Source organism: Myiozetetes cayanensis, unplaced genomic scaffold (assembly GCF_022539395.1).
Source record: "Myiozetetes cayanensis isolate MyiCay16 unplaced genomic scaffold, myiCay2020 scf16, whole genome shotgun sequence".
In the NCBI taxonomy this organism is placed as follows: domain Eukaryota; kingdom Metazoa; phylum Chordata; class Aves; order Passeriformes; family Tyrannidae; genus Myiozetetes; species Myiozetetes cayanensis.
In genome coordinates, this window is record NW_026087270.1 from 13,736,783 (window position 1) to 13,763,707 (window position 26,925).

General features: G+C 40.8%; 1 protein-coding gene across 3 annotated transcripts in view; it reads right to left on the reverse strand.

Annotated features, from left to right (window-relative positions):
• Window positions 1-26,925, reverse strand: part of CDH13 (cadherin 13) — a 426,216-nt gene that overhangs the window by 374,705 nt on the left and 24,586 nt on the right. The gene's annotated exons all lie outside the window — the stretch shown is intronic.

Here is a 26,925-nt window from a genome sequence, read left to right on the forward strand (position 1 = left end):
TGTTCAGCTTCAATCCTAATTTCAAGCTCAGACAGCCTGAGGTAGCAATTCAAGACACACAAGATGCTCCCATTTTGAGTATGGCCTTTGCCAACTTCAGAAAGTCAATGAAATGACATGCATGACTATTCAGAATCAGTAGGAACAGGTTAAAGATTAATTCAGTGGATAAGTCGCTTGTTCAATACATATCCCACCTTGCCCATTTCATTAAAATGTTGATGGAGCACTGCATGGGATGGTAACACAAGAAGAAACTCACTACCCCACAAAAGGAAACTTCTGATCTATAACTGTTCTCAGCCTGTTCAAAAACACAAGACACCAGCAGCTTACAATTTGAAATGACACCCTCACTACTCAAACAACTTCCTGACCATGACAAAAAAAACCCCTCAACCTCAAGTTTATGATAGCTGTATCCAGAAATCATCCTGGGATACAAAATGGAGACAATTTTTTTTTTTTACACTGCTGAGGAGCATTTCTAGGCTTTGTGATTGCATTTGTAATTTAGGTAATTGTGCATGCACAACTGGCCAGCTGCATGCAGAATCACCCAGTTTGCACATGTTGCCTTAATTGCCACTTGAATTATGACATTTTACAGCTATGTGCATGCAAATATGAGCAGAGAAAGACTCATTTGATAAACAAAGCACTTTGCACTGGTTTTCAGTCCTTCCTCATCAGTCAGGGTACTTGAGGGCGATTTTGCTGACACTTGAAGCAGTAGATATATCCTGAATTTGGTACTGGAGAAGCTTCTCCTAACCCGGTGTAAGCAGAGAGAACAGAGCAGTGCAGCATGGCTAGAACTGCAAAGCAGGTCACTCTCCACAGCAGGCAGCAGCTGACCTCTACCACACACCACCTGCAGACACCCTGGATGCCAAACATTCACTGACAGTGAAAAGAGGTGTGCCTGTTTCCTTGTAGCTCTACGAAATTTCATAGATCTGTCTCCAAGCAAAGCAACTGCTGAAGGTCAAACAATGGAGCAGCATCCAGGAATTCCATAGAAATTATTCTACTTTGCTCTGGTTTGAGGGATTTCAGTTATGCTGAAGACTAAACAGGCAGAGCTGGATCTCCCACTTTGACTGAGGCTGAGCAGGGTTGTTTTCTCGAACACACAAGTATGATTGGACAGAGGCACCCTGGAGATCACATCCTCTTGTCCTCCATAAAGTCACCGTCTCTTTTTCATCAAATAATCATCTTGCCTGCTTAGAGAAAAGTGAGCCTTCCTGTTTGCCCTGAAGCACAAATAGAAGAGCCATCAGCATGAGGAGATCCTCAGCTTTGGGAGTACACAGTGAAGATCTTCCCCCACCTTGTCACAGCAGAAAAGTTGCAGCAGCAGAGCCAATTTTTGCAGAGGTAGCAAAATCACAGTAGGGAGTGGCTGTTCTTATGCACCTCCATGTGCTGCTGTGCAGCAGATTCATGGAGCCCTGTGTACAAAAGGCTTTGGTGCTTAAAAATACTGCCTGATGCAGCATTAAATGCTGACCTGGGACAGAGTGGAAGTGTGAATATGAATTTCCTGGATATGCAGTGCTCCATGGAGATATTCTCATCCCCATTTGGAAGGTGAAAATCTATCTTCACTCCCAAAATTCGAGTTCTTGAATTTTTGTACATATTTTTAGCTCCCATTCCTACATGTAAGATCAGTTTTGTTTACCTTTACCTCACTAGCAAAAATAAATGGGGTTAAATTTATTTAGAAAAATGCATTTCAAGTATCAGCACAGGTAAGGCAAGAAACAATGCTGGAAAAACAGTCACATTCTAAAGTTAGTTCCAGCCAGAGCATGTCTCCATAAAGCACTGTTAATAATGTCTGAAATGAGGAGCATCATCTAATTTTCTATTCAGATCTTTCGTTTTTCCACATAGGCTAAATCACCGCAGACTCTGTGAGTCTTCTCAGTTTATGAGTTTAATCTCATAATACTTCATTGCAGCTGGAAGGAACTTTGACACTTTGTTTGAAAGAGAAGGAAGAAAGGAAAACAGGGACACGGATCTCGATGGCCCTGCTGAGCCTGACAGAGGAAGTCTGGATCAGATGAGACACATTTCGCTGCTGTCACAAGTAACAGTCCAAATAAACTCAAGCTGTCAACTCAATAAACTCAAAAGGGACCATCTCAAAAAAAAAAAAGCACCTCAGTCTGTGGCAAGTGATAGCAGGACTGGGCTCACCTCTCACTTGGTTACATCTCTCCTAAATCATTCCCGATACATCAGCGCCGCTCACCACTGTAATTAGAGCGGCAAAGCTGCCCTCCCTTCTGCAAACACCCTCCAGGAGAGCAGAGGCAGATAATAGATGCTAATTGTTAAGCTTGGGAGGTCAGGCACGTGAAGGCTGTAATTGCTAATTCACACCTCCTAATACAAATTATCTCCACATTAAGGGAAGAAGGATGAAACTTGGAGTTCCTCAATACCATTGGGCATAAACAACAGTTTACACTTTTTTCTACACTCTATAGCTATTGAGAGACAGATTTAAACATGTATAAAGATATGACCAAGGGTAGGAATTTTTGAAATAATCATTTTAGAACTACATAGTCTGGTTCTCATACAAGACATAGTTCTGTCTTTATTCCTCATGCACACAGGTAGTTGAAGGATAAAGTTTCAGGTTCTGGCAGTCACCTGCCAAAAAATATGGGATGGTGAGCCAAAGACACAGTACTCAATTCTAATCAAAAATGGTTTCTTCTTCAAAGCTTCACCCAGGAAAAATAAGATTCCATACTCTTGCAATCATCTCACCCAAACTGTGGTTTCTGCCTCTCCCTCTTGTTTCTCAAGTTTTGTTCAGCCTTGTTTTAAACAGCAAAAGTTTTTTCCTACTGAGTCATGGCACATCGATGCATTTCACTGGTGTTGCTAACAACCACCTCAACAAATAATCTCTCCTGTTTGGTACAGGCAAAGCCCAGTAAGGATACAGTAAATTGCAGCCCATAACAGGGTTGGGTGTGTATCTCTGAAGGTTATAGCTACACTGCCCAGCTCTTTGAATAAAAATAATCAAGTGAGCTGCAGGTCAGGAAACTTGTTAAATTCCTTGTGGCACAGGCAATGCCCAAAGACAGAACCCTCTTCCATCACCTTCTACCTTTCAAGAACAAACAAACAAACAAAAAATCTGCATGTACAGAAATCTTGTTTTTAATCCACACACTGTGGAGGACAGTAGACTTCAATTTCTCTCTTTTCAGGATTTAGAGATTAAAGAAATATTTCACACCCCATTGAAATACTCCAGCCTGCATTCTGTCTGCCAAAACGCTGCTGATGGTTTAAAGGTCAAATACTTTCTCCTTACATTCTTCTCTGGACCAAAACATAACGTTCTGCAGCGCTTCACACCGGTTTTGTGAGCGCTCTGTGTTAATCAGGGCACAAGAGCAGGAATCACACACCACTGATACACACCCCCTTCATCCTCCAAGTACTAGCAGCGTTCAGAACCTTTTCCCCCCACTTTCTTCCAAGTGTTTGAATGCACTCAAACTAGCTATGTCAAATATTTCTTAAGCAGGATTAAGAAGTCCCTATTAAAAGAAACTCAAGCAGTGTAACAAAATAGGAAACAGCTTCCAGGAAAACTGCAGAACTCAAAGCCACTGAAGTTAAGGGCAAAACGTTGAAGGGAGCCAGCTGAGAGATTGATGCTAAACTTTCCTTTTCAATACACTTAGTTCCAAATTACAGGCTACATTCTAGATATCCTTACAGACAGGGAGGGAGGGAGCAAGGACTCCACACAACAGTCAGAGAGCTTGCTGAAAACAACACTTGCCCTATTATAGCAAACCACAGAGGGTGTGAGACACCCAACACGTGGAATTTCCCACATTTTTATATTCAAGCATATCTGTAGATGAAGAGATGACAACAAACTCCTGTAAGCTCCAGGATGCCACCATTCCCCCTGCCATGAGGGGCAGAGCTCTCTGCACACTTTCAACTATTCCAAAGAATTGCTGTAGGAAATAAAAGGGGCCCTTCAACAGAGACACAACATTTTGATGAGGGAGGAAAGATCCTTTATTGCCTTGTGTTTCAATGCCCCTGCAGGGAGATGTTCCCCCAGTGCACACTGCAGATCTCCAAAGCACTCACCTCACACCAGGACAAGCTGCTCCTGCCACCCCAACCAGCAGTGCTGGTGGATGTTCAAGGGAAAGGTTCCCTCCTCATCACATCACATCACTGACACTACATGGAGTCAATAATGTTAGAATGGAGTTTTCCATGGAGTTTAATCCTTTGGAGGAGGCTCTAAGATTTCCACCTGGCCCAAGCATTCTAAACCCTACCCTCAGAAAGTCCACCTGCAAGAGGAGCAGGATAGTACATCACTAAGATGTAGACCCTCTTCCACTGGGTAAAAGCCAGAGTACCTGTGAAACTCCTGAAAAAAATAGATCCCAAAAATCCATAAGTAAATTTGTAGCTGTTCTAAAATCTGGAAGAATGGCAGGGAGCAGACTTAAACATAACTCCTGAGTTATTCAGTGGGTTGGTACATAAATCTCCTCTCATCAGTAAGAAAATGGGGGTTAAAGGCAATTTCTGTAGTTCCAGAATATGCTTGAAATCCTACCAACTACTTCTTCCCTCCTCCATTAATGTCTTTCTCCCCTATAGTGAACTCCAGATCTCACCTTCATTTTATTAGCTGGACATACTCTTGTGCCCTCCCATCCCACAAAAGAAGGCTTGATCACAGCACTGAATTGGCATTTCAGTTTTATCTTGGTTTAGAGAAATTCCATAGGAAGTCACCATTTTCCATTGGCACAACCATTTAACATAATCAATCAGAAGCACACTTTCTATGTTTGGAAAAACACTACAAAGCCCAAATACACGTTTTCCACTACCACTTTCCATGCTTTGGCTTTCAGTGGTAAAACTTCCTGTACTACTATCAATCCAACACCCACTGGAATAAAAATCTGAATTTAATATTAGGACTTTTTACCAAAATGATTTCTAAATGCACTAATCATTTCCTAAAACGAAGGCTTTACCTTGACTAGAATAGCAATCCCTTCTGATTATTTCACACAGTTGCTGTCCACCAAGTTTGCAATTATCAGCCTTACACATGGTGAGGAGGGGACATACATGTATCTGTCACTTAAAATTTCTTATGATGTCCTGAAATTAAGTCTGACAATTTATTGTAAATGGACTCCTGAAAAGATTTTTAAGTACATTCCTCAGAATTATTGTATTTCACCAAGGCTTTCTCTCAACACATGATGGATAGTTTCCATTTTAAAATATGACATTTGTTGTAATACAGTTTAAATTACTTTTCTTCCCTGAGCATGTGTTATTCAGTTACCATTATGCAGTAGGAAATTGTACATTATGTTGCTGCTTTATCTCCTTTTATGGCTCATGTTACAGTTGCATCTATTCAGGTACAATTACACTGGGGGGAAAATGATTTAACATTTGTATTAAGAACAGTTCTGCTCAGCAAATTTATTTCAGCTTTTGGTTAATTACTAAAGAGTAGTGAGAATAATCCAAAACAGCTACAGCAGGTAGACTTTTAAATTAAGTAAATAAAACATATTCCACCCAATACATGTACTCACAGTAAAACAGATTTATGGCCTCATATTTACAGGCAAAGTTACAGTAACCTTTGTGTGTTACATAAATTCATTGCAGCACAGGTTAAAGAAATTTCTCCCTACAGGTTTAGCTTTTAGTATTAGTTCATTTTATGTCTGAGTTCTCTCCAGTTTCACAAGATAAATATTGTTGGGGAAAAAAAATAATCATGGTATGTGTTTGTAGTAATATATGAATTAAGAGCACCAGTTCCTCAGATTCTAAGCATTACAATATAAGACTCCAAATAGCATAATTAATATCTGTTCAGAATTAAACTGTTTCTCTCTCTTCTCCTTCCAGTGTAAATCCAAAGCATTCTCCCCATCAGTTATTATATCTATGGATACAAACAATAAAATTTATGCTGTAAATTAGAATCTGTTTTGTTCCCATTGCCAATAAGATGGTGAAACAATATTTTTATATATACAGAGTGTAACCTGTTGGACAAGTACAAAGACATTTTAATCAGTCTATAATAGGTATTCTTTTTCTGTTCATTAAGATAAAGAAATGTTTGGCAGGCAAATGTTTCATTAGGTTGTAATTTGCTTTGATATGCAAATTAAGATGTAATTAGTTTTGAATTTCTGAAGAGGTGGAGGCTATGTGCTAGACATTTTTATGTGTTGAGCAGTGAGAGCTCAAGTATTTACCTTCCTTCCCCACAAAAACAAAGCCTCCAACCCCCACTTCATCTTCGTGGATGGATTTTTAAACCTGGCAAATCCAGACACTGAACCAGAAAGCTGGATATGTGGTAGCAATAAAAGGTTAAAATATTTGAGTCACAGGTCTTGGTGTCTTCTATTGTGAGCAAAGAGTGACTGAAGGCTACCAGCCTCATCAGTGCTGTAGATGGCTTCCTGATTTTAAGAAAACACACATATTTTTCAGTGTTTTAAGAAAGTGAGAAAACTTGCACAAAAAAAAACTGTTTAAGAAATCTGTCAAAAAAGATTCGGGAGGGAATCCTCCTTTTTTACTTTTTTATTCATCTCTGCATCAATTCATGAGTGTCTCATCACTTCAGTGTCTCAATGCATTAATTTTCAACAATGAATGAGAAGGCAGAACTAAAAAGTTAGCTATAACACCAGTAGGAACATTTCACAAAACCTTAACATTTCATAGAAGTATTTTAAGATACCTATTGATAGATTTATTTTCATTCCAAGCCAGGCTGAAAGTCATCTAAACCCAAGATTTTAAGCAGATTCCATCCTAGAAGTGAGAGGACTGATTGCTTTCCCTCTCAGAAAGGTTTACATCACTGAATGGAATTAATGTGTAATTCTGTGTTCTCATTCCAACCCTCCAAGCCAGTGTGAAGTTTGTCACTGTTGTCCTACTAAACATCCAAGTGCCACTCCAGCAAAGCAATCACCTTCCTTCTCTGCAGGGCTTTTGGGCACTTACAGTGAATAACACACAGTCTGCTTCTGAACTGCACTAAATACAAACCCTAAGGACAGCAACAGTGTTTAAGAGTCAGCCTTTAAAAGATTTTGCCATCACCCTTGCTCGTACAGGTTGACTGGACAGCACCATGCATGGAATGTAATTATCAACGATTAAAATAACAACTTCGTTGGTCACCAGTGTGGTGATTGTCATGTGTTTAAATCTATTTTACCCACCGGTTTCATTTCATGATCTGATAAATCAGGGAGCTTTGGAGGTGACAAAAGTAGCTGAAGCTGGATAGGAAGTATCCAGAAATTGAGAGAAAGCAGGAGGGACAACACAAGAAGAACCCTCCCCCAAAAGGCAAGGCTTCTGCTACAGTTTTTGGCAGTTTTGATCTGTTGATCTTTCAAGAGATAGGGAGGGAGTAGAAAATTGTTTAGTAATGGAAGAGCAGGTCTGAATTTGAAAGAGGTTAAGAGGGACAATAAAAGATGATATTGGTCCATAACATTGAGGAATTCCTGTTATTTCTGGATGTAAATTTTGCCTTCACACACTCAGAGTAGGCACAAAGATGTGGGAACGCTTCAGACTGTGCCTCCCAAGAGCTGGAGATGTGTATCTGCTCAGCACATCCCGACAGCAGTCACTTCCTAGCTGATACATTAACATTTACAAGTTTCACTTGCACCTAAAAAGCAGAACCTGCCACGAGTCTGCCTGGTGTACTTACACACCTTCACATGACAGCTTCAAAACAGGTAACAGATGTCACTGGAGAGTAACAAGAATTTTCTTCAGATATAATCAGCACAATAGCGGCTTTGAAACGCATTAGTGGCACTTACAGATCATCTACAGCTTTTGGGTTTTAAGAGAAACAGTTCACAGCGTTTTTTATCCCACAAGTGTGAAGTGCTGAGATCTATCTCTGAGCATTTACTACGCTTACAAACAGAAGTGCAACATTCAAAAAACAAGAGTTTCCAGGGATCTTTCATCCTGACACTACATACTGAACGTAGCAAAACATTCAGCTCCCTCTGGTTTTATTTTCACTATCTGAAATAGGTGATATGGATTTAATGAAATTACACCTGTTTTGTCAAGATACAGCTCAAGAGAAGGCGGCTGAAGATGAGAAACTTGAAGTTTTGACAAAGGAAATAATGAGGAGACATTCACAGGAAATAAGGAATGATTGATACTGATCTACCAAAGATTTACAAGTGTGATTTCTCATGTTCTGAACAGGTCTGATTTTATGCTTGTCAAACTCAATAGAAATACTCCCCTGAACTCTGCTGTGCTTAGGTGCAAGCCCCTAATCTGTAATCTTAACAAGATCTACAGGCTAGAATTTCAAGCTAGAAATGCCTGACTGGAAATGGGATCACAGTTTAACTGAGCTGCTCTCCAGCTTTCCAAGATATACAGTGGCTAGACCATCAGTGCAGTCTTTAGTAAGACACTGAGTATTGATTTCATGATAAGCTGTATTTCAATCACAAGATTGAGACAGAAATCGCCATTTCAGATCTGCAGACACCACGGAGGTCACCAAGTGCAAAAAACTGAAAACTCCTCAAGGCCACGGCTAAAATAAAAATGTTGATTGAGCTTCTTAGCAGTTTGCAGAACCAAAAAATTAGAAACCAAATCAGCATCGTGGTGAGGTGTTTGCTGCTGTCCCTGTTCCTGTCGGGGAGCGCAGATGAGTCTTGTTTGCGGGGGGAAGGGCTGTGTGACAGCAGTGGGCAGGCACACAGGATGACACCTCAAGTGTTGTGCTTAAAACAAACAGCACCAAAGCCTGGGCACAGTGATACCTCAGAAGCTCTGCCAGCAGGCTAGAATAAAAATAAAATTGTTTCTTCTGTCACACTCTCCCTTTGATAATCTTTCGAGTGCACTGCAAACATGAATTAATCAGTCCTTGAATGACTCACTACATGAGAAGATGGGCTCAGCAGAGACAGGGAAACAACATAAAAGAGTTATAACTGCTTGTGCTGGAGAAAGGATCAGCTGCTAATGCAACACTGCATTATCCCAGGTTTGAATGGAAGGGCTTTGGGATAGCCTACAACAAATTAAGGAACAGCATATTAAAGGATGCCATTTAAGAGGTCATTCCACATTAACCTACCTCCTGTATTTATTATCAGCCTAACTCTGCTGCAACAGAAACATTTGGGAGCTCTGTTATGGGCTTCCACAGTTGCACAGCAAGACCAGTAAACCATGTGATGAAGTCATAGTTTCATAGCTCTAACATGAACAACAATAATTTGATTTCTTTTTTTGCTGTGTAATGATTTTCTTTTTCATACAGAATCATCTTAACATGAATTTGCAAAAGAATATGTCAGACTTTTAACTTATAATGACTTAACTCTCTTTTTAAGAGCTTTTGTAACAGAAGCAGTGCTGCAGACAGTTGTAGACAAGGTCTTGAATTCAATTCAAAGAACTCTGGTTAGTGGTATGAAACTGCAACATTTAAGTTACAGATGTGACCCACTTCACCAGCACAGCAGTGGTAACTGCTGTTAAGAGACTAGAAAAAAATATCTTCACAGTATTACATTTCAGTAGCTCCACAGATAATGTTCTTTTTGGTGTATTATTACTAAACTACTTTTTGATATCTGCAGTAAAGCACGAATTTATATTTTCTTTTAAAAGTCAGGTTTCTCATTTCTACTGAAAATATGTATCTTGATTGGCTTTGTTGATGGTAATGGATAATGGGAGGTGTAGAGCTTCACTTCACAGGAAAGGCACATCTGAAAAGGAGAGGAGCACACAAATTTTATACCGTACTCTAATCTTCTTCAAACTTGCAGCACAACATAATTCTAAAGGAAAACAGATCTCAGGGAGTTTCCAAGCATCCTCAGTCAGCTGCTGAGTATGGGCAGATAGATGTGATTCTACCTCAGACTTTGACTTCTTTATATAAAGGTTCAATGTTTATAAAAAAACCAAAAAATCTAAACAAGAGAGCAACTTAACATCAAGATGAAAATCTGGATCACCCTCCCTCTCAGAGTCATTTAATTTTGGAAGTTTATCTCCTTGCAGTTGCTGTCAGAAACTTCTTCACATCCACATCTCTTACCCCTCCCCACCAGTCTCCCACAGGTCTCCATCTAGCAAGTGTTTCAGCTGCTGGTTTGGACAAAACCAAGTCACAACAAGACTCTCTATTCTTTTCTAAGGTGCCATGAGTAAAGGCTTATAAGTTTCATCGCTGACTTGAAAGTTTTAGCTATTCACACCTGACAAAGTGAAATTTTGACTCAACTCATCTTGACAAAGTGGAAAAATATGTATAAGCAGCAGCCACCTGATCCCAGTAGTTACTGTGCTTTCTGCTCACACAGTATTAATATATAATGAAAGGAATGTTCTGCCTTATTGATCTTCAGACCACAGCTAAGAGCTCTAATGCTTGAAGAATACCAATGTTTCACTCTTTTCCTCATTCTCATCCACCCTCTTTTTTTTTTTTTTATTACATTATGCTAACCTTTGCAAAGTGTGTTTTATTACTTGATATGTTGTTGGTCTTTTCACCTTGAAATCGTTGACAGGAGAATAGAACGCTCTGTGTTGTATTTTTAATCTCTATTCAAATATACATCTTGCTGTTTTTCACCCTGTCAAGTTAATCCCTTGCAAGTATCATAAAACAGCAGTGAGGTATAAAACTGTAGAACTGCTCAGTGTGGGACAGAGAGCTCAAACGTGCCAAGCATCTGCACGGGAGGCTTGTCTCTCCCTCAGAACTGGGGAAAGAATTCCTTGGGGCTTTTTGTTTGTCATCTTAAACTGAGAGCTGTCTCTGTGATAAGGTGACTTGAAACAGAAAGCCTTGCAAATGCTGCAGCCTGGCTTTGTGCTTTCCAGGAGCAAGTGGAAAGTTCTTTTTGTTTGCTTGCTTTTGTTATATGTGTTTCTCTACTCACTCCACAGCTATCGCTCTCCAGGATTTTAATTATAGCCTGCATAGAGCCTCTAATATTCCTTTTTCTCCCCTGTTACTGCCTCTCACTCGTGTTCTGAGATATTCATAACCATCTTATTACAAGAGAGATGACAAAGCAGCCTTTGAAAGCGCCAGCCCATAGAGCAGATCCTATCAGAGGGCAGCGATCGGCTGCTCCATTCCCACCAGCAAACATTCCAGAGATCAAAGGCAGCGTTAAGATTAGGATTCCTCCACGGATCCATGGAAAGGAGCAGATGGAGGTCACTCTTTCATGAGACATGTAGAGGATACCATCACACTCTCCAGTTCATTCAGGTCACATACAGCATTTACTGGGTGGATTTCCTCGCTGCAGAGCGAGGAAATTCTTGGATCTGTGAGGGGCATTGAGCCTTTTGATGGACCAGGTTTGAAGGGCAAGTGGAGTAACTCCTGGGGAAGAAAATTAATTGCTTGGGTCTCCACAGCCACTCACCCTTCTATAAAACGCAGAGAATTTGCTTAGATGTTACAAAGCCACATTAATCAAAGTTTCATAAAGTATAAATCAGGAAACAAAGGAAGATACTTGACTTTCTCTTTGGAAGTTGTTCCTCGCTGATGCTACATTATTTATTGTTTGTGTTATTTTAAGTGAGATACAATCTATGCCAAAAATACAACCTGTAACTTTAGAATGGTAAACATGAAGAGGGACTCTTGAATCTTTAATGAACTTTTCCTTGCACTTCTGGACCATCCACTGCAGTCACAGGAAAAAAGAGAACTATTCACAAATTTCTCTCCCACATAATGGCCGTGGCAGCAAACCAGATTAAGCAGCCATGTGATAAAAGTAACAAATTTAAACAAACAAACAAACAAGCAAACAAGTCCTTTTCTAGAAATGTAAGAATTCTTGTTGTGCCTGAGCTGTGACCTGAGGCTTCAGAGCAGTGAAAGGTCCTGGATCACCTGGGCACAAATTCCACTTCAACACTTTCCTATTGACCGACATGAAAGCTTCAGCAAAACCACTTTTAACACAATATTAATTTCCACATCCTTTGAATCAGGACCAAGGCTGTGTAATGGTTGAAGCACTCCTGGAGCTGTTGTCTCCATTTGGAACTGATGTTCAGAAAAAGACAAAAGCTGATCTATTCAAACACGTTCTCTGCTTGATTTTTCACTACAGGCAGTCACTCAGTTCTTCTCTTCAAGGAAGAACAGTAAGATAAAATCCAAGTTGAATTACCAGCAGGTATTACGTGCTGATGCCATCCCACTGATCTTAACTGGACACTGGGAATAGGAATACATTTTATGTCCAGTTTTAACCCATTCCCATGACATGATAGTGCTCCATTCTGTCCTTTGCTGGTATAATATTTTCCAGCACTCACATTTAGGAAAACACTTAGATCTAAAGAGAACATGCAGCCTAAGGGTTAAAATCCCTACTGGGGTACAAGCACCAAACTTCTCTCTTTAAATTTAAATCCTTCTCTCTTTAGATTTAAATCCTTCTACAGGACATAATTAGCAAGGCTTCTGGAATAAAAGTACAGAAGTGTTCCTACTGACATGAATAGTGATGGACCAAGTTTGACTCAAGTTTGGTCCAATTCCTCAGCTGGCCAAGCAACATTAGCATTTTTCTATGATATCTAAATTCAGGCAAGACATGTTTTGGACTCCATGCTTTGAATGAATCCACAGGGAAGGTCATGGGGATCCTCCATCTGTGCCATATCCATCTGAGCAGCCATTCACTTCCATCATGTAACAGGCAATTAGAATCACTGGTAGGTTTTAATTTCCTTTTGAATGATCTACAGCTGTTAAAATGCCACCCTTTAGTGGGGATATGCTGATTTGATTAAGGCTTTGTCAGAAAAACATTCCTTAGCTGTACATCTTGTGTAGGTACAGGCATGCATTTCCCAGGCAGCCAACAGATCAAAGTTTAGAGCAGTTCAGTCAAAGCTCTGAGTATTCTTTTCCTGCTGGCTATTGATTACTTAAGAGAAAAAAAATAAAAGAAAAGAAAAAAAACTTTAAAAGAGCTTGAGGTCATAACAGAATACCAAAGCAAGACCATTAAATCCTCAAACATTTCCCTAAGAAAATTGTTTCCCATGAAAACTCATGTTAGAAGTACTTTGACCTGAGCTTTACAATTTATGATCGAGTGTTCTTTGCTGAATCTTGGGAGAAGTTACACTTCCCACTGCCAGCAATTATGAGGAGAACTTAAAATATGCTCATTTTATATAAAACTTCAGGTTAAACGTGTGTCATGAACACAGACTTTGAAGATTAGGACTCCATTTAAGCCCGACATCACTTCTGTTGAGTAAATAAAATATTCATTGCTGTCTTAGTTGTAACTACGTTCCTATTCCCAGGCAGATAAAAATATTTATGGTTTTACAAAAAATGTTGTACTGCCAGCTCTGTTTATTGCTATATCAAGCACAGATGATGCATTAAGATTGTATAGGATGAACACCTACAGAAATTTAAAAAGACAAATTCAGGCAATACAGCAGAAGCTGCAGTCAGACTGCAATTTAGACTAATCAATTCATCCTCCACATAAATTATCTCTGATCTTCCCAGAGCTGGAATTTTTCTTTGAATCTCTAGTGGTCAGTCAAGAATGAGCCTTTTTTTTTTTTTTTTAATAATCCATTTGAATTATTACTTCTAATTTGTCAAAATACAGATATTGTGAGAGAATCCTTTAATTCCAGATGGCCAGTCTGGACCATCTGAGGAACATTTTCTGTTTTCCACATGCCCTATTGAGCCCTCATCCCCCTGTGTTCTACTGTTCTCAGGTTTCAATGCCACTTTGCAGTTGCCTTCCAAAAATGGGTGAAGATGACGCTGGAGCAGAGAAGGATGTGCACTCAGGAGGTCATGGAAGAGTTTGGGGAGGAAACCAAAAAATGCTGCTACACTTTGTTTCATTGCCAGAAGAGCCCGAGAGGCTTAGTTACTTATCCCAGAATGGATCCTGGAACAAGAAAAAAGTGTAACAGTCCTTTGTTCATCTTCTACAATGCAAGTCACCTTTGCTCTTCCATTTGGTGACAGTGATTCCATTTCTTGTGGGCTTTGCATTGTCCTGTTATTTTAGAGCTCTGCAAAGTCACAGTGTTTTCTGGGAAAAAAGACAGAGCATTTAGGACTATGCCATGCAATTCTGCAGTGGTGCTACTGTGTCTTCTCACAGAAAGGACAGAGGTTTGCTGTCCACAGTACCCACGTTTCCAGTTCCCAGGACTAAATGCCATTAGCACTAATGGAATTTACACATTCCAACTCCCACAGCACCAGTACAAGTCATCCCCTAGCTCTGGAAGGCAAAGAGACCATCAAAAGGGAAGAGCAGAAGGAAAACTTGAGACAGACATGACAGTGAGAAAACTCAAAGCCTGCCTCAACTCCAGAAGCATCTGCTGAACAAAAGCAGATAATGACAACAAGAGGGGTGCAAACAGAAATCTCATGTCAACACGTATCATCTCAGCTACTTTTTTCGACTCAACTGTCTGACAAGTTTTGAAATGAGCTGGGTAACTGCAAACACGAGTATCAATGAAGACGTAACCAGAGAGAAAAAATGTCACTACATCACCTTGTTCAAGAGGCATCTGAATGTTCCCAGTCTATTCATACTCCAAAAAGAAAGGACTGCTGGTGTATGTTTTGGTTTTCAAAAGCACTACAGTGGTACGTTCACAAACTGCATCACATTTTAGATTACTGAGTGCCACAAGCATGTGGAATCCTGACTGCTCTAAAATGAGTACAGGCACAGCCAAGACAAAAAGACATTTCTGTGAAGTTCACCTTTGCTATTTTTAATAAGACTAAGCCTGGAAAACTACTCTTGCTCTTATTTCCCTTCACACCCATTAGCACCTTGAATAACAGCGACCAGAACAAATAAAACTCAGCTAAATTACAATTAGTAAGTCAGCAGAAGTGACCCTGTGTGTCTGTAAAACTCCAGGCTCTGTCATCACTGATGACTCAGCTTTCACTGCAGTACCCTGGGATTTTGCAACTTAGTCCACATTGAAGCCTTGCAGAAAGGGTTTCACATCACCTGTTACAAACAGGCACAAGGAGAAGGTGAGAGGCAGGACACAACACAGTGCTGGTAGAAGTGGTTTATGAGAGCTATAAACTACATGGGATAACGCTGCCCTTCTACATCAGCGAAGGCAATTTTCGAGCAAGATAATGTAGATGTTGCCACAAATCATATGGTGCTGTTCACACTAATCATTTCACAAAATATGCCCTGGTGTCCCACTTTGCCTGTTGAAGTGGCAGGGATAACCTTCTGAGGATGGCTGTGCCTCTGTTTGTACAAAATTCAGCAGATTACTGAGGTGGAATTTCACTCTGTGTACTGTTGGTCATGGTTTGATAACTGCTGAATACACCCCTTAATGTGCCCAAACCAGAGCAGAGATGTGACAATGGCCAGATCAAGAGTAATTTCTGGGTTGTTGGAAATAGGAAAGTAATTGCAGTTCCTACAGCACACATCTGCCTGGGCCCAAACCACAACTTGCTGTGCTGGGGGAACCTGCCCAGTGCAACAGCACATGGAAAGATGTCAGGCTATAAAGCCCATCCCTCATCTCATGAGCTTTTTCTTCCTTGACCACAGAATAATCAAAGGCTTGTTTGAGAGCTAGGGTTACTTTTTGCATTTCTGAAATCTGTTCCACTTGCAACACCTTCAGTTTATGTTTTAACAAGCCATCCACTCCAGTCAGACAATGGACATCCAGTGTGAGGTGCTCAGAGTGTACCACAGGCTTGAGCATCAATGCATCACCATCCTCCCCAAAAGCATGTTCTTAATTGCACGTTTAATGACTGGGAAAAGTACAGATTTATGTACAAACAAGCAGCTGCTTCATCTGTCTGGAACCCTTTAAATCACAGCAATTGAAGTCTCTGCCCTACCAGTCCTTATGACGAAAGCACAAAACTACAAGTTAATAGTACCACCAACATTCACATGCAAGGAACAGCAAAAGAGGTTATGAGTGGAACAATTTTGGCCATATTTCAATAAGAGTTGTTCAAACAGAACCATTCTGTCTCACAAGCCTAATCCAAGAGGCTTTTCCTTCAGGTCAGTAGTAAGGAACAGGGCAAATTTTAGCAAGAAAGCATTTAGCTGAAGATTGGCAGAGAAAAGTCTCTAGGACAAAGAACCACATACAGCCAATTAACTAAGTTAATATAATAAAAATTCATATTGAATAGCAAAGAATGAATAGCCACCATCTCTCAGGTGAATGTCCTGCCATAGAGCCAAAGTGACTGGACCTCTTAACCTTACCACAGCAGCCAAATCCTCAGCAAAATTGCACAGATCATGTTTCCTGTCTTTTAAAGAGGGCCCAAATTAGCACAGCATCAGCATGTGGTCCAGATGTGATGAAGCGTGTGCACAGAGGGAACTGAGCTCAGTGTCTGACAGCAATTGCTTATCTCTATTTTTAAAAGTAATTTGCCAATGCAATAGAGAATTCCACAGCTCGGCACCGATAATTTAGACATCATCTACCTCAGGCAATAGCAAGGCTGAGCAGTGACCTTCTCCATCCCAGTCAGCCCCAATTAGGTAGTGTGTGAAAATGCTTTCTCACCTGCATAAGGCACCTCATATCTGGAGTACAGGTACATTCCTTTTTGCAGTGTTCACTATAAAACCAGAGAGAAGGGTAGAATCAAGTGCTGATGCCAAGGGACAGTTCAAAACAGTCCCAAAGTCAGAAAAGGGGAAAGATACAAATATAAGGGGTTTGATTAAATGTTCAGTGAGTAACTCTAGAAGGACAAGAGGGGGAAAAGCCCATTTGTTTCCACATGAGATAAAGGGGGAAAATCCATAATCCATTGTCAGACCATGCATCATACAGACAAAAGAACTGTACTTGCACAGGCTAAAGGACACTGGGCTTCCCATAGAAAAGATCCATTTGTCATCTCTAATCCAATTTTTGCTTCTGAAAAAGACAGTCAAGAGGGCACTGTCAAGGTATTTTGGCACAGTGATTGATGCACCCTGACAGCAGCTGCTCAGCCTGGAAGATCTGGCCTCCTGGAGAGCAAGGATATAGCATTTCCCACCAGCTGCCTCATGCTTCATCCTCATCTGCAAGAGCTTTGCATTAGTGTAAAGAAGCCAATCTGTTGTTAAACTGACAGAGTCAAGGGTCTCCTTTTTACTCAAGTAGGGAAAATTGGCAGGTTGGAAGCAATAAGGACATCCTGGAGTTCCTGTTGAGGAACAAAGTCACAAAAGCTCGTTTATGGCACCAGAGATGGAGAGCAGGGGCTCTGATCGAGCTGGAAGTTACACATCCTTCTTCCTTGCCTCAAGTGCCTGTTCATCATGTAAGCATCAATCCTCAGCAATAAATATCAAAGATTTGTGTACATGAATACTGACCAAATCCCAAATGCCTCATTCCAGCAAAAATCTCCTTGACTTTTTGGTCAGCATTTAACAGAACACTAAAAGAAAGGCCCTTATGGGCTTCTTGAGAGGAATGAACAGCCAGCCTGGAATGAAGCGTGTATGAACATTTCATTATCAAATCTTCATTCCAGTCATAAATATGCATTGTATTTGGGGCTCATTCTTTGTCATTTAGAGCCTGATCTAAAGGTCTCTCAAGTCAATACTGAGATTTCCATTAACTTCTCTGGAAGCTGAGCATGTCACCTAAGCTGGAAAGATAATGAAAATGAAAATAAATTATATGCACTGAATATTTTTAAGATATGATAAAGTTAACAGGGGAGAAAAATGTTATCCTGTCAGCTCTAATCTTGATCCTCATCTGTGTACATTTTTTCCTTGGGATATCTGTAATGTTGGTAATAATCTGGGTTGTTGGCTTGTTTTTTAATTCAAATCCACTGGTTCCCATTCCATGTTACAAGGTCACCAATGAACTGAGCTGTTTGCAGCAAGGTCCTGCACATTTTGTGGATATGCTCTGCTCTCTCTGTCAATCAAGAAGTTAGAAATGAATAAATTCAGCTCTGTTGGAAAAAACAGCTTAAGTGCACTTAAAGGCTAAGGGTAGTAAAATAAACAGCCTGTTAATCCTCCAAATGCAAATAAAGGCTCAACATCCAAAACAGCCTTTTTCTTCAGGCAATTATATGGCAAATGCACACACAGGCCTTTGAAGTGCCAACACTTAATGACATTTTATTTGCATAACAAATCTCTCAAACTCGTCTTTGCAGGGTTACAGTAAAGCACAGTGTATGACTGTATGGTTTGCACTGGAGCACCCCAAATGTCCTGTGTTTTCATTCATCCTGTGGGTCACTCAGCATTCATTTAGTCCAACTCTGCTTCATCTTCACGGAGCTTCAAATGGGCATCCCTAGGACTTACCCAGAGCTGGAGCATTGCTGCTCCTGACTTGTGAGCTGGGAAATCTGTCACAGTTTGCAAGCCCTTGGACAAAGCATTTCAATTAAAATCACTCAGTACAGCAGCAGAGGAGCCAGCCAACTACTGCAGTTGTGACAATTATTAAAAGGACTAATCCTAGTAAGTTTTGTGCATATATATATATATACAGATTTATTGTCCAGACCATTACAAGATACAAGCCTTGCCACTTCAAAAGCCATAAGTGGTATGACCAGGGAGTTATTCTGAGCTAAATCAAGCTTGCTCTAACAAGTTGTTCTTCCAGGGGAAAGGTGAGCTTTAATTAGATGAGCTGAAAAGCCTTTCCAAACAGCCTCTAGTATTTTCAATTATTTCCAAGTTAATATATGACAAGTTTTCCTTTTGAAACTTTTTTAAAAATAACTGAAATAGTAGTTAGTTTATGGTGGTTGATGATTTATGAGACTGCAGCTAAATAAAAACTCCACAGTTGGTTTGGTTCAGTGTAACCTCAATTCTTGCATAACTACCTGGTGCCAACATAACCATCATGCACAGGATATTATGCACTCTATACTGGAGACAATAATATCAGTTAGTCTTTTTAGAACTATATACCAAATGAACTCCCACTGTGATCCTGAGTGATCTCATAGTTGAGAGGCAGAAACACTCACAGGGCAAGGTCTGGCATGGTCTGTCAGTCCCTGCTGTGGAAGGGGCTGAAAGTTTCGCTGCTGGTTCTGAAAAACCACATTTCATAGGATTGCTGAGCTCTTTAAAGAGAGTAAAGTACCTTAACTTTAAATTGCTCCCTGACTATCTCATGTACCTCGATTCTGTAGGAAATGCAAAAGCTTCCTTTAATTATGGTCAAGAGTTGAGCAAACTGCAGAAGTTCCTGTCATTTCATAGCAATGGTGCTTTTCACTGCAGTTGTGTTGGTATTGGATGCAGATGTAAGAACAACGCTTGCATTTTACAGTAGAAATTAAAATTTCATTTTCATGTTGAAGAAGCCTTTTTTCACTATACAGCCAGGTGACCTGTATATAGCAGAGTAGGCTGAAAATAACAGCATCAAGAGAGCAGGCAAGCAAAAAGGGTAAAACCCAGGCTTATTGTCTCAGAAAATAGAAGATTAAAACAGGAAAAGAGAAAGAAGCAGAGAGAGCTTTCAACAAGAGTATATTATAAGTTTGCTAAATTTCTTTATCTTGAATTTATTCATGTTTTAATAAAAAATTCAGGCTCAACTGCTTTGATCTTACAACCTCACAGTCCCTACTAAATTCCTAGAGCAGCTGAAATTGTGCAGACTTAATCAAGAAGGTTCCAAATACCATGAACTATTAATTTTTCATTACCTCACACAAATACCTCCACCAGCATGGGTGGAGAGCTGGTGACTTATGAAAAGAAAGAACATGGTCCAGTATTCCCTAAACACCTCACTTGTCTAATTAGGACAGATGTGAAATCCTAGAGTTCTTCTCCTTGGATTTGTATTTCAGAGTTCCCAAGCTGCTCCTCCCACCTGCTTGCACAAAGGAAGGCAGTTTGATTTTCTTATTTATAAGGTCTCTAGTGGACTGCCTGGTAAGGAATTCTCTTTGTGACAGAGAATTGGTTCATGTTTAGTTCTTCATTATTTGTCAAATAATCCTTGTGCGTGTTCCATATATTTTCATTACTTGCTTAGCTTATCCAAGCACATTCTGGCCACCTCCTTTCATTATGCCCAGCAAAATATTAACCTACAACTAGTAACACATTTATGGATTCTGGGATAAGAGAAACCTTTTGTGAGCATACACGGAGTTTCCTACCAGTGGTTTTTAAAAAAAAAGAAGGATTAAAATAGGGCATAAAACTCCCAGAATGGTTAAGGGCAGAAGGGACCTCTGCAGATCATCTAGCCCAGCACCTCTGCTCAAGCAGGGCCTCAAAACATCACATTACCTGGGGCTGGTGCGTTACCTCTGTGCTCAATCAGGCAACTTTTAGGTGTGTGAGATTCCAGCATCTCAACTCTCTGCATCAGTATTTTCAGGTTTGGGGTTGGTTTTGGGGGGGTTGTTTGTTTGTTTGGGGTTTTTCTTTGGTTTTTTGTTTGTTTGTTTTTTACAGTCACTGTAGCATCCTGAAGACCAGAGGAATGATTCTGCACCTGTGTTTCCCTATTTTCACCAGTCCTTGACCATCATCACCTGCAGCTGCCCGTGTGAGAAGATCAGGATTTACACCAAGTCCCATACACTCATCTCTGGCTCTATACACTCTTCCTCCACAAAACATCAGGTCCAGACCAATCTCTTCATCTTCTCATCTCAACTTGTACTCCACATTATGAAAACTGGCAGTCAGCTTCCCTGGACAGCTGATGTAAAGTACCATAAGCTGCTGGGACAGCACCACAGCTTCCACAAGCAGCATTCCAACAGTCTCCCAGTCTTACTCCCAGCTTTCCCTTGGCAGCATAAACATGTCTGTGACAGGGAAGGGACAATCTGCCCAACGTTTCCCTCTGAGGATAGGAAAGGCCTGACCTTCCTGGAGGAGGCAGCAGATGAAAGAATGTCTCAAATCCTCCCACACCCTTTTTCCTTATCCCACCACTGGAAGTTGGCTCTTAGACCTCACTGCAAAGGTAGAGGAGCTCAGCATCTCTCCCTGTTCCTTTCTCCCTACACACTTCAGATTTCTGGATTTATCATGGCACATTGTTAGATTTCTTCTTGCTGTAATCCTCTAGTTTTATATTGTAAACCTGTGTCCATATCTCCATATCTCCATATCTCCTATCCATAAATACAATGTCCTTCAGATGAATGGCACAGATTTAAGGCTAAAATATAACAAAGTCTTGACAGACATCTTTGCAAGTTGTTGAAAAGTTTGGCAATAGGGACATGAAGTTTTAAGAAGAAATGAATTGTGGTTTCTATAAAGCATTATGCTATTAAAGGAGTAATATTAGATAATGGGATGGACTACAAACTGCTTAAACCAGGAACAGACGAGTCAGACTAACATGTTCAGCACTGAAAGAGAAAACTTCTCAGACAACTGGATCAAAGACTGTTTCTGTCAATGCTTTCAACAGTCATATTAGTCTGGGAATGACTACTGATCTTCCTCTGTCCTTAGGGCTCCCTTGCTCTCATTAAAAGAATTCTTGGCTACATTGAAACACTTCTCAGAGGACAAAACTACAGAGAGCAGGCAGCAAGTGGTCAGTGGCATGCACAGAGACAGCAAAGAAACAGAAACTAAGCTTGATACAGTGACAGGTTTTACGAAATTTAATTACAAAAGTAAGGACTAATTTTACACTGTGCTGATTCCAGCTAGGCACATCTGTTAGAATCTATATCATAATTCATCCATTGTGTGTAACACTTCATGTACAAACCAGGAATTGCAACCCAGGAATTCCCCAAATTGGAATCATGTGGAAGGTTGGACTAATTCCTGCTTCTCTCTCATATCCAAGCCCCAAAGCAAATAGATTTGTGGTTTTCCTATTTACAATTGTCAGAGCTGGCTGTTTCCAGGAGACTCCATTTGTAGAAGCCTTTTAGTATAAAACACTGTAAATAGCCAACTAATTTGAGAGTAACCATTACCCTGTCACCCAACCCAGCAACAGCAACATCCCAGATCTTTTGTTTTTACAGTTAAGGTTATAAAACAGTAACAGCAAGCTCTTATATAGAGCTTCAACACTGCCTTGCTAGAGCTTAATGTGATTTACAAGGGATCTCAGTATCACTTTCCACATCTTGATTTGTGGGAATATAAGGTAACAGAGCCTGCAAGCAAACACCAGAAGCAGTCATAGGACAAACCCTCTTCTGGGTTATATCAACTTCTAAGACAGTTTAATGAAACTGCTAATTGAAAGCAAGTACAAGAATTTAATTTTCTCATTAAAGCTTTTAAAGACAACATCTCAAAACTGTAACAACAGGGAGCATGGTCTGGATTTCTTTCTCCTTTTTTATTTAGACTTCAGTTTTTAAACCAGCTGATGTTTATATCAGCAACATCTTGAACAGAAAACAGCAGCCTGTCCTCCCTCGCTGCCATGCCCTCCTCCTTCTCCATCCATGGCAAGCAGAGTGATACCAGCTTGACTGCCACAGGCTCACCGTGGCACACAGACACTCACACCTGGTACCCAGCACTCACTCAGGCATTCCTAGATGCTGGATTTGTGGCAGCAGGGTCAAAAGCCAAGTTTGAGCAGGTATTAGTTGAGTTGGCACGAGAACTGAGCAAAGATGCCAGGAAACCATTGAGATAAATTGTCAAACGAGCAGTTAGACAGAGGGAAAAGCCTATTAAAAGTTCTTGCTGGTGGGAGCACAGCAGAGCTGAGTGTTCCTAGGGTGAGCATCAGAAGCAAGCCTGTAAAAGGATTTGCAGAGCATGTGGCTTGTCGAGGTTTGTTAATAGATGCCACAGAGTTTCCTCCAGAGCCAGGCAAACCACATGCAGGGACAGAGCTCCCAGCTCTGCTGAGTGACTCCCTGCACTCAGCACAAGAATTCCCCTCCACTCTGGTGCTCAGAGCTGGTCCTGGGCCACAGCAGTCACCACATCTGCTGGGGTGATGTAAGAGCAGACAAGGAGTGGTATCCATCTCTGTATTGCAAAGGAAGCACTGGAATAAACCCTTGACTGGGAGCTGCCTCTGAATCTTTATTCAGTCCAGCATTTTTGTTGTATCAATGATATTTTTATTGCATGCATGTCCTCCTCCCCCCACTCCTCTTTCCCATGGCCTAATCTTTCACACCAGTTCCTGAGTATCCAGACAACTTTTGTCCAAATGTCCTTCTGGTTTGGCACTAAGAGTTACAAGGAGAAGAGGATGCACTTTATAGTGGGGGGCAAGTTCTGAAAAGCACCTTTCCTCAAGAACCTCTTCTCATGAAATGATCAAGAGAAGATTGTCCAGAGATCACAACACCTTGAGAACTTGAAGAGGCCGATGAGCTACAGCCTGTGGATAACAGGGCTATGACAGAGATCCCCAGCACTGCAGAACACTGAAGACTCAATGAATCAGCATACAGACTGTATAATCACTAATGTTTTCTCATCTAGCAGCTGGCTATGCAGCAGAGGAAGCAACACCATCACCACTGCTGAGGTCTGAAATCCAGTTTGATTTGTTTCTGCTGTTCATGGCCCAGTTGGTTGTTTTTGCAAGCATGGAGTGACTGGAACCACCTTTTTACTTGGTATTTTTGTGCTCATTTAGCAACAAGTGCTGCTTGTGGCTGTCTCACCATTATTCTGTACCTGAATGCATTGTTACCATCATCCTCTATAACAAACTGCACTGCAGCCTGGGGTGGTTTCTTAACTACTGCATTAAATAGGCAAAAGCTGCTGCATTCCCATTGTACCAAAACAGTCACATAGCTAAACTTTGTCTTCTTTAGGAAAAAAAAAAAGAAATCTCCATTAACACAGAGAAGACAAGTAACTCACGTGTCAAAGCCTGCTAAGTGGTCACATTAATTCATGTATATTGAATTAACTCAGGACCTTCTTAGTGCTCTCACGAGAGCAATACAGCCCCTGTCATGACAGCAGAGTATTATGATACATTACACTGGTCCTCAAATGCTTTGTTTTCCCTCTGTTTGCAAATACCTTCTGATACAGGTTTTCATCTGATCCCAAAGGTCCCTGCAGCACCTGCCAACGCTCACATCCCAAGGGTTCTGGGACTCTGCCCCAGCCCATTATTTTCCAGGTGTTAGCATTAGTTTTCTTTCTGCTGCTAGAACAGACATCTCACTGGAGTAACAGAGCCCAATAGAGACTGAAGGTGGAAGAGGCTTTTTGGACTAATAGTAAAATCTTGCACTTTGTATGGTGAGAAACAGACCTTTGAATAGCAACATTTAATTAGTCTAAATAAAGAATATTCTGAAGAAACAAAACCCTTTCATAAGCCAGGTTCTAAAGTGTATTGATGGTCCTTCTTTCACTGAGGAAAGGATGTTGGATGCACAACTGCATTAAAAATGGTGGTGAGGACATTTTGCTTAACACCTTTCTTGCTTAGATACAACAACTCTCCTCGGAACTGGAAGCTGCCTGATCGTGGCTCTGATCAAACCCATTTAGACTGATCACCCAAGCTGAATATGGATTATACTGCTGCCACAAATTCAGGCCTCTACAAGCTCACCCACAGCTTGTAGTTCACCAGTGGATTTCATCACTTCCTTCCCAGCAAGGACTATCTGAACATTCTGAAGGATTTCACTGGAGTTCCTGGAGAATTATGCTTTGAAAAGACACAGACTTCTGATTTGTGAGAAAAACTCTCCACCAAAAATTAGCAGCAGTTGTCTCCACTTTCCTGGCTCACAAAACATATTGTTGCACCTGAATAACATATCTGGATAGAGTGGTTAATAGAGTAGGAGAGGAGCTGTGGAATTTTGCATCATTTTGCACCATGAGTTATGCATATGATGTCACTTGGCCTGTTTCATTGAAGTTACAAGCTAATGCAGGCTGACAGCACTAAAGCAGCCTGACCTCCAGTGGATCAGCCAGAGATGCATCCCATGTCATACAGCAGAATGAAGGGTCATGCTTTTAAGAGCCATGGGGTAACATGCAAACGGCAAAAACAACCCTCACACAACTCATTTGTGCACCAGATTTAAAATGTTATACCAAAACCCATTTATCTGCACCCTAAGAGGCTGCACAGGGTCCACCAAAACACACTGCACAAGTTTACCTAGTGAAGTCACAAAAATGCATGGGGCATTTTTGTAATAATTACAAGAAGAAAGCTCAATGACACTCTCTAGGCCTCTCCTCAGGCAGTTCAGAAGCCTGCAAACTAATTAGAGAGACTCTTACTTCTTCTCTACTCATTAACTGAACCCTTCCATTAGGTATTTGCCCAGCACTCATGAAAAGTAAAGTGAGACAGAGTGTGGAGAGGTTCTGTTAACATTCTCATCCAGCATAACCAGTCTCCTGGGTCTCGTGCTACAGACTAATCCCCTCTCTTTCACAACTTGCATTTACATGGGGACACCGAAGTCCCCAGAGAGGGAATTTAGAGGTCTGTCACAGCCCAGTCTTCCCACTTGATGCTCACAGGGCCTTGAAAAATAAATGAGCAGTAGCTTAGATTATCCACATTACAAAACTTGTCAAAATCAGGCACACAGCTTCATGATACTGCCAGAAGAAAGCAGCAGGTCCCTAATTCAGATGCTTTCATTTGCCTACTAAAGGCTGAATTACCATTGGAATGCCCAGGTATCCAGCTTAGGCTCCTTAATCCGTGTGGTATGAATGCATTTCCTCCTCCTATCTCGCTCTCCAAGCTGCCTTTTATTCACTAATTGGTAAGTGTCAGATGGGAGCACAACAGAAAACCCTGTTGGGAAATGTGCCTGTGAATTCATACAAGTGTCACGAGCACATTCAAGAGATTCAGGTGCAGAGTCAATACCAGGAATGTTTCATACTAAGCTTGCTCAGGTTAATCAAATGCCTCAACAGGTTGTTTGGGATCTGCATCCATGTTTTTATTTACACACACAGTGGCAGGATTCCCCAGGTCAGGGCCTGAACACACACAAATTCAGAGTTAAAAAGAAAATCACATGCCCCAGGCACCCAGCCCAGGACACAACAAATAACTCAGAGGGGAGGGCAAGATTGTACTGACTGGTGTTCTTGTCAGTGACTCCACACAGCAGTTACAGATTCATTGAGAATTTTAAGGAACAGTTAAATGAAGACAATTAAGTGGTCTTGTAAAGTCGGTTGTAGGTAACTCCTCACAGGTCAGAGTGGCAGCAGGGGAGAAAATATTTGCATAATTGTTCACACCACAGGTAGAAGAGAGAGCTGGCATTTCAGTAAATAGGAGCAGAGATTGTAAAGGGTCATAAAAGTACCCATATCCAGTGAGGGTTCATGCTGCCCCTCCTAAAAAAATCTGAAAATAAAATTGTACAAAGTCACTATGTTATTCAACCAAAATATCCTAAAAATTCATTTTTTGCTTGCAGCAAAAGGCAACTATCAAGGGCTGCTAAGAAGGTGAAAAGGTTGAGTTACACTCTTAACAGTACTTGCTTTGTGCTCTCCCCATCGGTATCTTGCCTTTTCCTCTCAATGACTACAAGAAATATTTAAAAAGATAAGCAATATACTGGGTCTCTGATAAGGAATCTCTAGATTCTGCTGCAGTGCAAGGAAACAAGATAACCAAAGGCTGGAATTACAAGGATTTCCACACCTGACTTAGTGGTATGAAAACTTTTATTTAACAAAGCCATTGAATCTCTTGAGGACACACAGACAGGCACAATGCAAACCCAGCTCACTCACTGCATGAAGTTTA